The following is a 15,100-nucleotide window of genomic DNA, read 5'->3' on the forward strand; positions in this document are numbered from 1 at the left end:
AGTTTTGGACCGAAATTAACAGCACAGTTGTGAAACACTGATTCATTTGTGGTCAAAATAATCAACCACAGGACTTTAAAATATTATTTGGTCTATGCTTTGCTCTTCAAATCATAAATAAGTAAATAAAAGACTACATTATTACTGTGGAAAATCATTCCACATCGTACAAGAGGGAGACAAGTTCAAGGCAAATGACCTAATTAGAAATAGTAATACATAAATAATAAGTATACTCATAAATATGAAAGGCAGATCTTAATTTTCTCACTCATTAATAGGAGTCCTGTTGCATTATACCAAAGACATTAAGATTTGACCAGTTGCAATGTTATCACCACAGAAAAAAAGTACCAGCACTTGTCATGTCTTAACATTCAAGTTATGGGCCAAGTGCTGGTAAAGGGGATTAAGTGGGAATTCAGGTGTTTCTCATGTGCCAGTGTAGGCTCAATGGGCTGAAGGGCCTCTTCTGCACTGTATGATTCTATAGAACGCAATGTGATAATCCTGTGCTTAGTATTACGTCCTGATGAAAAAATCTGTATTTTTATATTATTGCTCATCTAATTCCCAAACAACAATACCTGAAAAGGTTTGACAAGTAACAAAATGGATTCTGTGTGGGATTTGGACCTCTCCTCTATAAAAGTAAAGCTGCCAAAGTCCCAGATGACCCGAGGCTGCTCTCCCTTTCAGGGGGGGGAAGAAGAGCTGACTGATAGTAATTTAACCTGAGGGTCACCACACCTCAGGCGAGGGGCACGGTTGAAAAGGCAGGTGTTCATGAATAATCTCAGCTGGTGTGGGAATTGAACTTGTGCTGTTGGCATTGGCTCTGCATCACTGCCCAGCTGTCTGCCAACTGAGCTAAATTGATCCCCTACAAAATATATACAATTATGCCCATTGCTAGCTCTAAAGTTTTCAAACTGGACCAATACCTCAATTGGTTGAACCTGTGTCCATCTCAGACCCTGAATGAAAGAAGCAACCTGGCAGTACCAGAGAAACTGTTTCATTGTCTCTGAAGAGCCCCTAATGACCCCTTGTGGACAACCCACAAATTCAAAGAGAGCTATACAAAGACCATCTGCATTTCATAATCCATACTGGACAACAGGGGTCTGGTCACCTGCGAATACACACCCTTTGTTAAAGGCAGTGTGGAGAGTCAGGTGACATGGACATCTGGCTTGTGGAACCAGTAATATTGTCTCAATGAACTACAAAGTCTCAGTCTGCTTTTTTCATTTGATGAGCAGCCTCACAGACAAGGTGCTCTGGCCGTTTTGGACACCTGACGCTATTTACCCTGCTTCTGTTGGAAATTCTAAGTTTATTTATTAGTCACAACTAGGCTTACATTAACACTGCAATGAAGTTGCTATGAAAATCCCCTAGTGACTACAATCTGGCGCCTGTTCAGGTACACTGAGGGAGAATTTAGCATGACCAATGCACCTAACCAGCATATCTTTTGAACTGTGGGAAGAAACTGGAGCACCTGGGGATACGGGAACAATGTGCAGACTCCGCACGAACAGTGACCCAAGACGGGAGTTGAACCCAGGTCTCTGACACTGTGAGGTAGCAGTGCTAATCATTGTGTCACTGTGCTGCCCACAGTGACACAGAATTCTGTAGTGACTTTTACACCTGGGTAGGAATCCCCTCGACAAGTTCATGTCTGGGAGAGCGGCAAAAAAAAATCGGAGGTCACGATCTCGCCAGCAAGAGCCATGATTTCTGGGTTTCAGTTAATCTTCGGCCCCCCCCCACAGAGAATGCAGGCTCAAGATCCCACCCTAGAAATCTAATTCCTTCTTAAATATATTCAATAACTTGGACTACACAGAGAATTTTACAGGTTCAACATTCTCCGTGTGAAGAATTGTTTCTTCGTGTCAGTGCTAAATGGCCAACCCCATATCCTGAAACAGTGACCCCTTGTTCTAGAGCCTCAGCCAGAGGAAACAACATCCAGTCTGTCCAGCCTTGGTCAGAATTTAATGGTTTCAATTAGATCCCCTCTCATTCTTCTAAATTCCACTAAATAAAGGCCCAGTTGACCCAATCTCTCTTCATACGGCAATTCTGCCATCCACAGAATTGAATTTGAAAAGATGTATGGCCAGGAACAAGGTAGTGATACATTCTAGAACGGAAGGAAAGAACCTTAAAATTGATCAACAGGGCAAAAGGTGCTGGTGAAACTTGGTTGATCAGGGGCCAATTAGTGTGACAGAGTATCTGGCAGAATTCTAAATGAGCTACGATGCATTACAAATGGAGTTCAGGAGATTCCAAGGAAATCCTTGGAGAGATGTTAGTCCTCCAAGTGTTGTAGGTAAGGATTAGGTTCTAATCAGTGCTGAGGGTGGGTGGTGGCATGGGGTGGGGGGGGGGGGGGGCAGGGGAGCAGGGGAGGGAAGGAAAGAGGAAAGCAGGGAGACCATGTTTCTGAGGTGAAAGGAAATTCTCTTGCCTGTGATTTACACAAAGCTAAGAGCCTCAGTTCAGGGTAACATATGAGGCTGAGGTTGCATGCATCTGCATTTAGGTTTAGAGAGTAACCATGAAGATTATTTAAATTGAAGCCAAAGCTATGTGGATGCTAGTCAGAAGCATCCACAAAGTATGTTTTCTGTTTGGGTGATATTACGGTGAAGGAAATATTGTCTGAACTTTTCCCTATGATATCATAATAACAGCATAATTCAAGAGGTTTTACTTAATGTTAAACTGATATTTAAAAAAGTAGGGCAACAGTCTTAGAGTTAGTAATAGAGGCAGCAAGTTGTCAACATATATGTGGAAAACAACCTTTACGGAGCCATGGTGTAAACAGCAATCCTGAAAGAGATACCACATGAATTGTAGCAGGTTGGGGAGAGTGGACCATGCAAAAGTCTTGGGGTGAATGCAGTCAGAAAATCCCACCCAGAGAGTTTAAAGTACATCTTGAGCCAATGCCACATTAATGAAATTGGCCAGGGAAGTCTTGGTGCATTGGACCGGTCGAGATTTGTGATTCGGACAGGGAGTAGCAGAAGAACATATAATAAAAACACTGCTTTCAGAATTTGGGGAGACTGGATTGGAGACAAACAGTACAGAGATTCTTTATTCTTGTTCAAGTAATGTCCAATTTATTTAACAGTCTCTCTTACTGGGTTCTTTGATCAAGGATTGGATAGACTGCCCATTACACACTCATGTCCTGTATAAAAGTACAGCAATGTCAAATCATGTCATTCAGGTTAAAACTAATAGACAACACCACACATGCATACATGTGCACATGGACAGTCACACACACACCCCCACCATATTTTTGGAACTATCAATACTTGATGACTATTTTTCATCGAAATTAAAAAACAAATGCTTTTCTATGCAGTGAGCACATTAAAAGATGCATTGTCATTTTGACATTGAGAGATTTAGAAACATGCTTGAACAGCAATATAAATATAGATCACAGACAGTTTTGCATAAGAAAACAAGAAGTACCACAAAAAGGTTAGCTATTTCATGCATTAATCTAATTCTATCCAATAATGTTCAGAGCTCAAATTGTACAGAAAACGATTTTTTTTCAGGATAATTCTGTGCTCTAAATTACAGTAGAAACCATTTCTGCTCTGCACAGGCAGATCCAAGATCAGGCAACATGGTATTAGCACAGCAATTTAATCAAAACTAAAAATCAAATTTTAATTAGAAATGTATTCATTTTCAGCACTTCCAGTCACTAATGTATCGCAGCCAATTGCTATTCTAGTCATAAAACATCTGAGTAAAACAGATGCTATACAAAAAAAATCCTGTTTATCCTAGATGATGCAAATGCCATTCACTCCTCACCGAGTTAATAGCCATCAATGAGATGTGGCCTTCATCATGTACCCCAGGGCCATACAGAGAATCCCTACAGTGCAGAAGGAGGCCATTCGGCCCATCAAGTTTGCACAGCTGTCCAACAGCCATCCCACTCAGGCTCCATAACTCCACATATTTACCCTACTATTCCACACATCTTGAGAAACAAAGGGAAAACTTACCATGGCCAATCCACCTAACTTTTTTTTTATTCATTGCGGAACATGAGTATTGCTGGCTGGCCAGCATTTATTGCCCATCCTTAGTTCCCCTTAGAGGGCAGTTGCAAGTCAACCACACTGCTGTGGCTCTGGCCAGACCAGGTAAGGATGGCAGATTTCCTTCCCTAAAGGACATTAGTGAGCCAGATAGGTTTTTATGACAACTGATATTTGTTTCATGGTCATCAGTAGATAAATTCCAAATTTTTTTTTAATCAAATTCAAACTCCATGAACTGACGTGGTGGGATTTGAACAGAACATTAGCTGAATTTCTGGATTAATAGTCAAGCGATAACACCACTAGACCATTGCCACCTGCACATCTTTTGGACTGAGAGAGGAAACCGGAGGACCCGGAGGAAACCCACGCTGACACAGGGAGAACGTCTGTGCGAAGTTTGCACAATCACCTAAGGCCGGAATCGAACCTGGGTCTCTGGCACTGTGAGGCAGCAATGCTAGTCACTGTGTGCAACTGTGTTTCCATAAGATATTAATTGATTGGTAGATTCTGAAATATATTTGGAACTATAATATTCTTGCCCAGCAGACCAGTGTTGGAGGTCAACATTAAAATGGAATGATGGAGGATTGTCTTCCTGCCCTGATGTTGCCTCACTGCAAACTTAACCCGATTCCTAAATGGCTTCCATACAAAGCCAAACATGGACTTGAATTGAGAGCCAGAAGAGGCCCAGGTAAATGTTATGGTTTAAACATTTTAAACTTTTAAAGGTTTCTTCCTGGGCCAGGAATAGCATTGTCATAATGAAATGCGCATATCATAACACCATTCAGATTAAGACAGATAATAAGAACCATCAGTCTTTCTATTTGGAAAGACAACCTTCCCCATGACTTTTACATTTTTTTAACCTTGTTCTTATTTCTAATTAATTTTCCGATCCATTTATATGAAATGTTTGTGTCCAGCATCTGCCCATCACAATTCACATTGGACACTTCAGAAGGGAAAGAAAGTTATCCATATCGTGCCAATGTTTCTGACTTTGACAACTTGGTCTCTGATCTAAGGACAGAAGCAAGGGGTTTATAAGCAGTTGCCAGCCTCCAGTAATTTGCCCCTACAATTAATCTCTCACTGAATTTACCTCACACTAATTTTAACACTTCCGCAGAGACAACCGAGGGTCAGGCTGGATTAAATACAGCTCCACTTTAGTAGCTAAAAATCACAATCTTGCTTCAGACAAGTTTCCTGTGAGCAATGGTAATTGTGATAAATAAGCTGATACAAGCACGTCTTAAAAGGGCAGCTCAGCAGTTTGTCTGTTCATCGGACAGGGATTTATCCGAGGGTATGTGTAGGGACAAAAATAAAGAGAATTTTATAATAAATGATCAGCTGTTATGATCCACGTAATTCAATGTCATCACAAATGGCCAAATAAAAATGATTGTAAATTATATTGATTGAATTCGGATGACATCAAAACCATTATTCAAAAAACAACAATCTCAGGCACATTGTTACTGATACCATCATTATGCTGAAGAATGAGCAGGGAATTCTAATGTGACACATTCCTTGAAAAGTCATTTAGTATCTGCATATCTGAGATTGGACTCAAGAGAATCTATGAGAACAGAGATACAAGGATGCAATTCTAAGTAAAGGAAATCATTACACATATGGATTTGATAAGATTTGTTTTGGAAAAAAAACGTAGATCAATGTCATGTGGAAGAAAGTTTACAAATCTAATGAAAATGGATTTATTTTCTGGTAATTACGGGTACAGCACAATTAATATAAATGGCTGTAAATTTAATGAATGAGTATTTTTAAAGGCAAGTTCAAATGCAATTTTTAAAATTAACTATTAAATTTGCCCCCTGGAAAGGAATACTATCCTCTCAGCATATGTTAACATGCATATTTCCTTCTTAATTTATACACATTTCCGTTCTTTCCCATTCTACACAGCAATTCATGGGCTAGATATTTTTCTTCCCAATGTCCTTTGAGGATGATTGTTTTAAGATAGGAATGATTGATCCCAAAGTGTTCCTCTGTCTTTCTCTCCCCCTCTATCTCAATCTCTTTCCCTCCCTTACATGTTGGATTTTCTTATCTTGGTAACATGCTAGCCCCTTGTCAGCATAGTTACAATGTCAGTAGAGATTTACTAAAAGTATGATGCCTCAAAATTCCATGGTTTAAAAACAGATGAATTCTTACTGCGTAAGAGTCAAACAAGCAAACAATGAATGCTATCTTAGATAACCTCCTATACTCTAACCTCCAGAATGAACACATTCACATTGTTAAACACATGTTAACAAGCAAATTGTGGTCAATTAGAAACTATAAATTACAGATTAAATAGCAATTACAACTAATACAGATCTTATAAATTGGTCCACCAGTCTCAGCATATAAGTAATCAGACTAGGTGCCAATCATAGATATCATGACAATAGTCAAAATTCAGAAATTGCCCTATACAGTAAGAAACAAAAAAACACACATCACATCATTCGTAGGTACTCTGCCATGCCATATTGATGCTTTACAAAAGAAGATCTATAGTGTGCATGTTCTGAGAGCTGAAGTCCTTCAATTCCTGACTTCCACACAGAGACATACAGTCCACTTCCTATGGGAGCTAGCCAGATTCCCAGTCGACATCAGCACACAACCAATTCAACTGCCACAGACATGGTGTTTGCCACAAATGGCACACATCTGCAGAATCTTCTCAACTCATTTTTTCATTTTATTCATTCATGGGATGTGGGCGTTGCTGGCTAGGTCAACATCTGTTGCCCATCCCTGAGGGCATCCCCAAAAGATGTGCTGTTAGGAGCATTGGCCATGTTAAATTCTCCTTTAGAGTACCCGAACAGGTGCCAGAGTGTAATGACTAGGGGATTTTCATTGCAGTGTTAATGTAACCCTACTTGTGACATTAATAAATAAACTTTAAACTCAACCATATTACTGTGGCTCTGACATCACACACAGGCCAGATCAGGTAAGGATGACAGATTTCCTCCCCTAAAGGAGGAACCACATGAGTTTTTACAACAATTGAAATGGTTTCATTAGACATTTATTTCCAGATTTTTTTTTATTGAATTCAAATTTCATCATCTGCAATGAGGAGATTCGAACCCTGGCTCCCAGAGCAGTACCCTAGGTCTCTGTATGACTAATTCAGTGATAATACCACATTGTCACCACCTGCCCCACCTGATGGTTTAGATCCACCAATGTTACCCCCACTTAACAGAAACAGCTGCAACAACTTATTCTCAGATTCTGAATCTGGACCCTGGCTTCTTCAACATGCCTGTACTGTACCAGTGGACTCCTCAACTTCTACTGTGGAGATTGGATGGCTTTGTGTCCCTTTATGTAGCCTCAACTACTTTGTCAGCCCAGAAGTTTAGCTTTCCAAATATCAGTTTGAGTTTTCGTCTTAAAAATGTGACAGGTCAGTTCCTTTTCTCGGTTTCCATTTCTGCTTTCCCTTTTCAGTTAGGGCTCCCTCAACAAATACGAACTTGCTGATCATTGATATCAAGATAATAGTCAAAGTTCAGAAATTGCCCTATGCAACAAGAAACAAACAAAAACATATCATATTGTTCTTAGGTACTCTAGAATGGCTTTACAAAAGAAGATTTATAGAGTGCATGTTCTGAGAGCTGTGAAAATAGTTCTCATATTTCCTTACTTGCCATGTCTATAAGAAGATCAAATTTCCTCTGTGCATGTAGCCAAATCGGAAACCTGTTTAAGAAGAGCAGGTGTGTGACTTAGATGTGCAACGTTCATTATAATAATTACTAAGAATTTTTACAATTATTAAGAATATTGCTGTCCATCATGAATAAAAATATTCACTCCTTTTATTCCTGTAACTGAATATTTCCTACTTTAGACTAGAGTTGCCAACACTTTTTTCACTGAACATTTGGCACAGTAAGCATTGGAGCACATGCCAGCAAAGAGATCTGACTGAGTTTTCTCCACTGTTATTCACAAAGGAAAATCAGGCAGGGCCCTTCAAAGATTACAATTCAACCCACTTCCAATAATCAGGTTGGTCAGAAGATCCCATACACTTGGACTGGCATAGTGGTTAGCACTGCTGCCTCACAGCACCAGGGATCAAGGTCCAATTCCCGGCTTGGGTCGCTGTTTCTCTGGAGTCTGCACATTCTCTCCACGTCTGCATGTGTTTCCTCTGAAAGATGTGTTGGTTAGATGCATTGGCCATGCTAAATTCTCTCTCAGTGTATCCAAACAGGCACCAGAGTGTGGTGACTTGGGGATTTTCACAGTAATTTTATTGCAGTGGCAATGTAAGTCTACTTGTGACACTAATAATTAAACTTAGAGAAATCAATTATGAAAACTCTCTTCTGCTCTTCCTTGTTCACAAGATTGATCGGAAAGCTAGACTGGCGAAGTGGGGCATCATCAACATGTGTTTTCTGCTGAAAGCACAGTTCTTTGGTTCATTGCCAGCTAATGCTTCATCCTGAGACATTTTCTCAGCAATTTTGTTTTGTCAGTGTTGATTTGTCATTGCCTTCTACTCTGAGGGGCAAGCAGGGGAGTTAAGTGTCAAACCTACTTCAGTCAGAATGAGAATCATACCCTGTGTTATTCTGAGCGAGCGAGCCAACTGAACCCAGCAGCTCCTAAACTTTAGCATGAAGTCATGTTCAAAATGAAAGACTGATTCACAGTGAGCAAGAGAATAGAGGTCGATTGGATCAGGACTTTGTAAATGGAACAAAAAGAGAAGGCACGGTAGCACAGTGGTTAGCACTGCAGCCTCACAGCACCAGGGACCTGGGTTCAACTCCAACCTCAGGTGACTGTTTGTGTGGAGTTTGCACATTCTCCCCATGTCTGCAATGGTTTTCTTTGGGAGCTCCAGTTTCCTCCTATGCTCCAAAGGTGTGTGGGTTAGGTTGATTGGCCATGCTAATTTTTCCCTCAGTGTCAGGGTAATGGGGATTATGGGGATAGGGCCTGGGTGGGATTGTTGTTGGTGCAGGCTTGAATGGCCTGCTTCTGCATTGTAGGAATTCTATGATTCTATCCGTGAAGTAATTCAAACTAAACAGCTAAAATCAAAAAGTAGAGAAAAAAGAAGATTCCCAGGTCAGAATACAGGAATTAAATTGGGCTGCAGTATCGTTTTGGCTAGCAATGTTAAAAGTTCACTGAAACATCATAATATAACGCACATAAAACTTGAAGATGATTGATTTTAAATTAGAACTGCAGTGTTTTGCGATGTCTCTTGTGTTAAGGACAGTATATAAATATAAGTTGTTACAGAAGTAGACTATGTCATGACTAACAGCAAGATAATGATAAATACTCCCACTTGTTACCACTCGCCTCTACTTGTGAAGATGGATATTTTTATTATATCTTGTTATGTGCCATGATATGGCCCTCATTATCTGCCACTGATGTTATTGAAAATTACCAATAAAATGCGAAACCTCGAAGCAAAGATACATGGAACATACATAATGATTAGCATAATTGTTGTTGTCTTTTATGAACCCTTTAAGTAGTCAGTGCCTTTCAGAACAAGTTCTCCTCAATCTAACAGCTGTAAAAGTGATTTTCTGTCAGGCTCTAACACTTATTAATAGATAGTTTATTAGACTCCAGCAGCCCTGTTGACTGCCCAGCGGGCATTAATTCCCTCAGAGCATTCCACATTCTAAGATTCATTTTTAGCCACATTGCCTGACATATTCTGGGAACCTATTTCAAATGACAACCCATGCAGCACGTATTCTATCGTAGCTACGTACTCAAAGCAACGAGAGTGTGTGCGGGATTTTAATTCTGGAACATTAGAAATAGGAACAGGCCTTTCAGTTCTTCAAGCCTGCTCCACTGTTCATTCAGATCATGGGTAATTCACAGCCCCTAATTCTATTTACCTTGGATGTGGAAAGGATGTTTCCTCTTGTGGGTGAATCTGGAACTAGGGATCACTGTTTAAAAATAAGAAATTGCCCCATTAGAATGGAGATCAGACATATTTTTTCATAATGTGAGTCTTTGGAACTCTTCCTGAAAAGGTTGCGTGGAAGCAGAATCTTTGAACATTTTTTAAGACAAAGATGGATAGATTCCTGGTTAGCAAAGGGGTGTTAGGTTATCAGGAGTGGGCAGGTGCAGATTTGAAGTTGCTATCAGATCAGACATGATCTTATTAAATGCTGGAACAGGTTCAAGAGGCTGAATGGCCTGCTCCTTGTTCATATGTATACTTTAAAGATGGCACCAGAGTGTGGCGACTTCTTGCGAGCTATACCCACTAATTCTATCTTCTAAAAAGTTTATTTATTAATGTCACAAGTAGGCTTACATTAACACTGCAATGAAGTTACTGTGAAAATCCCCGAGTTGCCACACTCCGGTGCCTATTTCGGGCACACCAAGGGAGAATTCAGCATGGCCAGTGCACCTAACCAGCACTGCTTTCACACTGTGGGAGGAAACTGGAGCATCCAGAGGAAGATACAGATGCGGGGAGAACGTGCAGACTCCGCACAGAGTGATCCAAGCTGGGAATCGAACCCAGGTCCCTGATGCTGTGAGGCAGCAGTGCTTACCACTGTGCCACCATATTGCATCCTGCACCCTTTCCTTTCCTTCTCCCCATGTATTCTACGTACAGTATGCTCTGTCTGCATAGCACACAAGAAACAATATTTTTCACTGCACAAAACATAAGAACATAAGAAATAGGAGCAGGAGTAGGCCATCTGGCCCTTCGAGCCTGCCCCGCCATTCAATAAGATCATGGCTGATCTGTCGTGGCTCAGTTCCACATTCCTGCCCTCTCCCCATAACCCTTAATCCCCTCTCTCATCAAAAACCCATCAACCCGCGTCTTAAAAATATTTAGCGAGGTAGCCTCCACCACTTCAACGGGCAGAGAATTCCAGAGATTCACCACCCTTTGAGTGAAGAAGTTCCTCCTCAACTCCGTTCTAAACCGCCCCCCCTTTATCTTGAGGCTGTGCCCCCTAGTCCTACTGTCTTTTTTGAGCGGGAAGAGTCTCTCCACCTCTATCCTATCCATCCCATTCATCATCTTATACGTCTCAATGAGATCTCCCCTCATTCTTCTAAACTCTAACGAGTACAAGCCTAGTTTATTCAGCCTCTCCTCATAGCTCAACCCCCTCAACTCCAGTATCAGCCTAGTAAACCTCCTCTGCACTCCCTCCAAGACCAAAATATCCTTGCATAAGTGCGGCGCCCAAAACTGCACACAGTACTCCAGCTGCGGCCTCACCAATGCCCTATACAGCTGCAGCAAGACCTCCCTACTTTTATATTCAATCCCCCTCGCTATGAAGGCCAGCATCCCATTCGCCTTCCTGACCACCTGCTGCACCTGCAGGCTGGGTTTTTGCGACTCATGCACAAGGACCCCGAGGTCCCTCTGCACCGTCGCCTGCTGCAGTTTTTCGCCACTTAAGTAATAATCTTTTCTACCATTCTTCCTACCAAAGTGGACCACCTCACACTTGCCAACATTAAATTCCATTTGCCATTTCCTGGCCCATTCGCCCAGCCTATCTAGATCCTTCTGCAGACTCTCCACACCCTCCGCACAATTTGCCGTTCCCCCCAATCTTGGTGTCATCAGCAAATTTCGACACCCTACACTCGGTTCCCTCCTCCAGATCATCTATATAAATGGTAAATAGCTGAGGCCCCAGCACCGACCCCTGGGGCACCCCACTAGTCACCAACCGCCAATCCGAATAGCACCATGTGACAATAATAAATCAAATCAAAAAGTATGCTTGTAAATTCCTTGTTCAATACCTGTTAAACCCTTGTATCAGTCTTGAAAGCTCCAAATGTCTGAGAACCTACAGCGTGGAGTACCAAATTGCTACAACCTTTACTGAAACAGTGATTTTCCTCCTGAATGGCCTAGCATTGTTCCATGGATCTTCTTCCTTGATGGAACCATTTTGCTCAGACATAGTGTTAAAAGGTATTGTCGGTACATGAAAGGCTATCATATTCATTCAACATTTCAATTTCCATTATTTTAATGAACATAGAGGAACGTTGTATATGTGCTAAACATTGGTAGGTTAATATTGCAAATAGTAACTTCTAAATGCACAATAGTATTATAAAGCAGAAGTATAGAAACAAATGGAAAACATTTTTCTAAATTGACAACGTAATTAATCTTATCACTTCCTTGAAGGCCTTTCAGTGACTCACAGCACGATGTTTTACCATATTGTAAATACTGTTGTTCTGTTGGGGAGAGAAGCTATCTCCGTATACGCACATGTTAGATTTCAGTCTACAATTCAAAGAACAAAGAATAAGGAAAATTACAGCACAGGAACAGGCCCTTCGGCCCTCCAAGCCTGCACCAACCATGTTGCCTGACTTAACTAAAACCCCCTACACTTCCAGGGACCATATTCCTCTATTCCCATCTTATTCATGTAATTGTCAAGATGCCCCTTAAAAGTCACTACCATATCCACTTCCACTGCCTCCCTTGGCAACGAGTTTTGGGCACCCACCACTCTGTAAAAAATCTGCCTCATACATCTCTTTTAAACCTTGCCCCGCGCACCTTAAATCTATGCCCCCTAGTAATTGGCTCTTCCACCCGGAGGAAAAGCTTCTGACTATCCACTCTGCCCATGTCTCTCATGATCTTGTAAACTTTTATCAGGTCTCCCCTCAACCTCAGTCACTCCAATGAGAACAAACTAAGTTTCTCTGACCTCTCCTGATAGCTAGTGACCTCCATACCAAGCAACATCCTGGTAAATCGTTTCTGTATCCTCTCCAAAGCCTCCATATCCTTCTGGTAGTGTGGCGACCAGAATTGAACACTATATTCCAAGTGCGGCCCAACTAAGGTTCTATAAAGCTGCAACACGACTTGGCAATTTTTAAACTCAGTACCCCGGCCGATGAAGGCAAGCACGCCATATGCCTTCTTGACTACCTTCTCCACCTGCATTGTCACTAAGTGACCTGTGTACCTGAAATCCCAGATTCCTTTGCCTATCAATACTTCTAAGGGTTCTGCCATTTATTCTACATTTCCTATCTGTATTAGACCTTCTAAAATGCATTACCTTACGTTTGTCTGGATTAAACTCCATCTGCCATCTCTCTGCCCAAGTCTCCAACTGATCTATATCCCGCAGTATCCTCTGAATTAGAGTCATAGGGTTGGATTTTCTTACTGTGTTCACCCGGAAACTGGAAAATCCCATCCGAGGTCAATGGGCCTTTGCACGGCCCGTGTCCCACCTGTGGCGGGCGGGATGGGAAAATTCTGCCCATAGAGTTGGACAGTGCAGAAATGGCTCTTTGGCCCATTGGTTTTGCACCAAAATATCTACCACTGAAGACATGCTAATCCCATTTTCCAGCACTTGTTCCATATCCTTGAATATTGTGATATTTTAAGTACACATCCAAATATTTTTTTAAATAGGTTGTAAGGTTCCCAGGCTCAACTACCTTCCCAGGCAGTGCATTCTGGATTTCCACCACCCTCTGAGTGAAAAAGCTTTTTCTCAAATCCCTTCCAAATCTCCTACCCCTCACTCTAAAATTATGTCTCCTCATGTTTGACCCCATAACCAAAGGGAACAGCTGTTCCCTACTCACCTTATCCATACATCCCATAATCTCATGCATCTCAATAATGTCCTCCCTTAGCCTTCTCTGCTCTAAGGAAAGCAATTCAATTCTATCCACAGTCTCTCCTTATAGCTCAAGAGCCCATGCAACATCCTGGTGAAAACTCCATTTTTTCTTCACTTAGAGGGAGACGATGGCCTAGACTATCACTAGACTATTAATCCAGAAATGTTCTGTAGGCCCAGCTTTGAATCCTACCAAGACAGATGGTGGAATTTGAACCTAATAAAAAATATCTAGAATTAAGAATCTACTGATGAAACAGGGAACCGTTTTGTCGGAAAAACCCATCTGGTTCACTAATGTCCTTTAGAAAGGAAATCTGCCGTCCTTACCTGGTCTGGCCTACATGTAAGTCCAGAGCCACAGCAACATGGGTGACTCTCAACTGTCCTTGGGCAACTAGGGATGGACAATAAATGCTGGCCAGCCAGCGATGACCTATGAATTAATAAAAAAAGAAGAATTTTCACTCCCAGTAACAACTCTGATGAGGCTAAAGAAAAGGTGTTACAATCTGACTCCTCTATGAAACAAAAGCCAGTATTTTGCAGGATGTGCACTCCAGATCACTCAAGTGAAATAATTTGACTGTTTGGATCAGCTCAGTCTAGTCTCATATTTTTTAATTATTATTTGTGTCTGCTTGCACATCTCTTTAAACTTACAAGTAAATTAGGCACTGCCTTTCCAGAATGCACCACAATTAAGAACAGCTTCTAATTAACACTACCAAGCATATGATTTTGGCAGCAGTTTTTACAATCCGTCCCGGTAATCCAGGATTTTAATGCTGATGATATTATGCAGATCAATAATGTTTACAAACATAAAAGGAAACTGCTACTTCGTTTGAACTTGAGAGAAAAGCATACTGTTTATCAATAGCAAAAGGAGCCTCCGCAGACAGAGTGTCAATACAGATTCCGTCAATAAACCCAGGCTAATGGAGTATATATTAAGAAAGTTAAAACGCCGGAATGTGAAATTAGGAATCTCAGAACTAAATGCTAATTGTTAGATTAATGAATGTTATATTTTTGTGGAACAGATGCTGTATGGAATAAGAGGCTCTGATTTGTTATTTTTCCCCTTGGTTTGCATCACATCAAGTACGAGGCGACATGTGGTAGGTCAGAATTGATGCGATGCGAGAGGAAGGCAACCCAAGAATACAAAGGAGTATTTCTCTCCCCCTTGTTATCTGTCTCACTTTTGTTTTTTTTTATTATTTTCTTGTGCCGCTTGTTTAGAACTCTCTGCAGCAG

The 15,100-nt window shown here is 41.1% G+C and overlaps 1 long non-coding RNA gene across 1 annotated transcript in view; it reads right to left on the minus strand.

Annotated features, from left to right (window-relative positions):
- Nucleotides 1–14,268, minus strand: part of LOC145354273 (uncharacterized) — a 30,050-nt gene extending 15,782 nt beyond the window's left edge. Inside the window, exons 1-2 of the long non-coding RNA XR_013888840.1 lie at nucleotides 14,168–14,268; nucleotides 7,817–7,868 (exon numbers count right to left, since the gene is read on the minus strand). This is a non-coding gene — a long non-coding RNA (uncharacterized LOC145354273). The remainder of the gene's footprint in view (nucleotides 1–7,816; nucleotides 7,869–14,167) is intronic.
- Nucleotides 14,269–15,100: the final 832 nt, after the last annotated feature.

Source organism: Carcharhinus amblyrhynchos, chromosome 17 (assembly GCF_965287045.1).
Source record: "Carcharhinus amblyrhynchos chromosome 17, sCarAmb.v2.hapA, whole genome shotgun sequence".
Taxonomy (NCBI): Eukaryota; Metazoa; Chordata; class Chondrichthyes; order Carcharhiniformes; family Carcharhinidae; genus Carcharhinus; species Carcharhinus amblyrhynchos.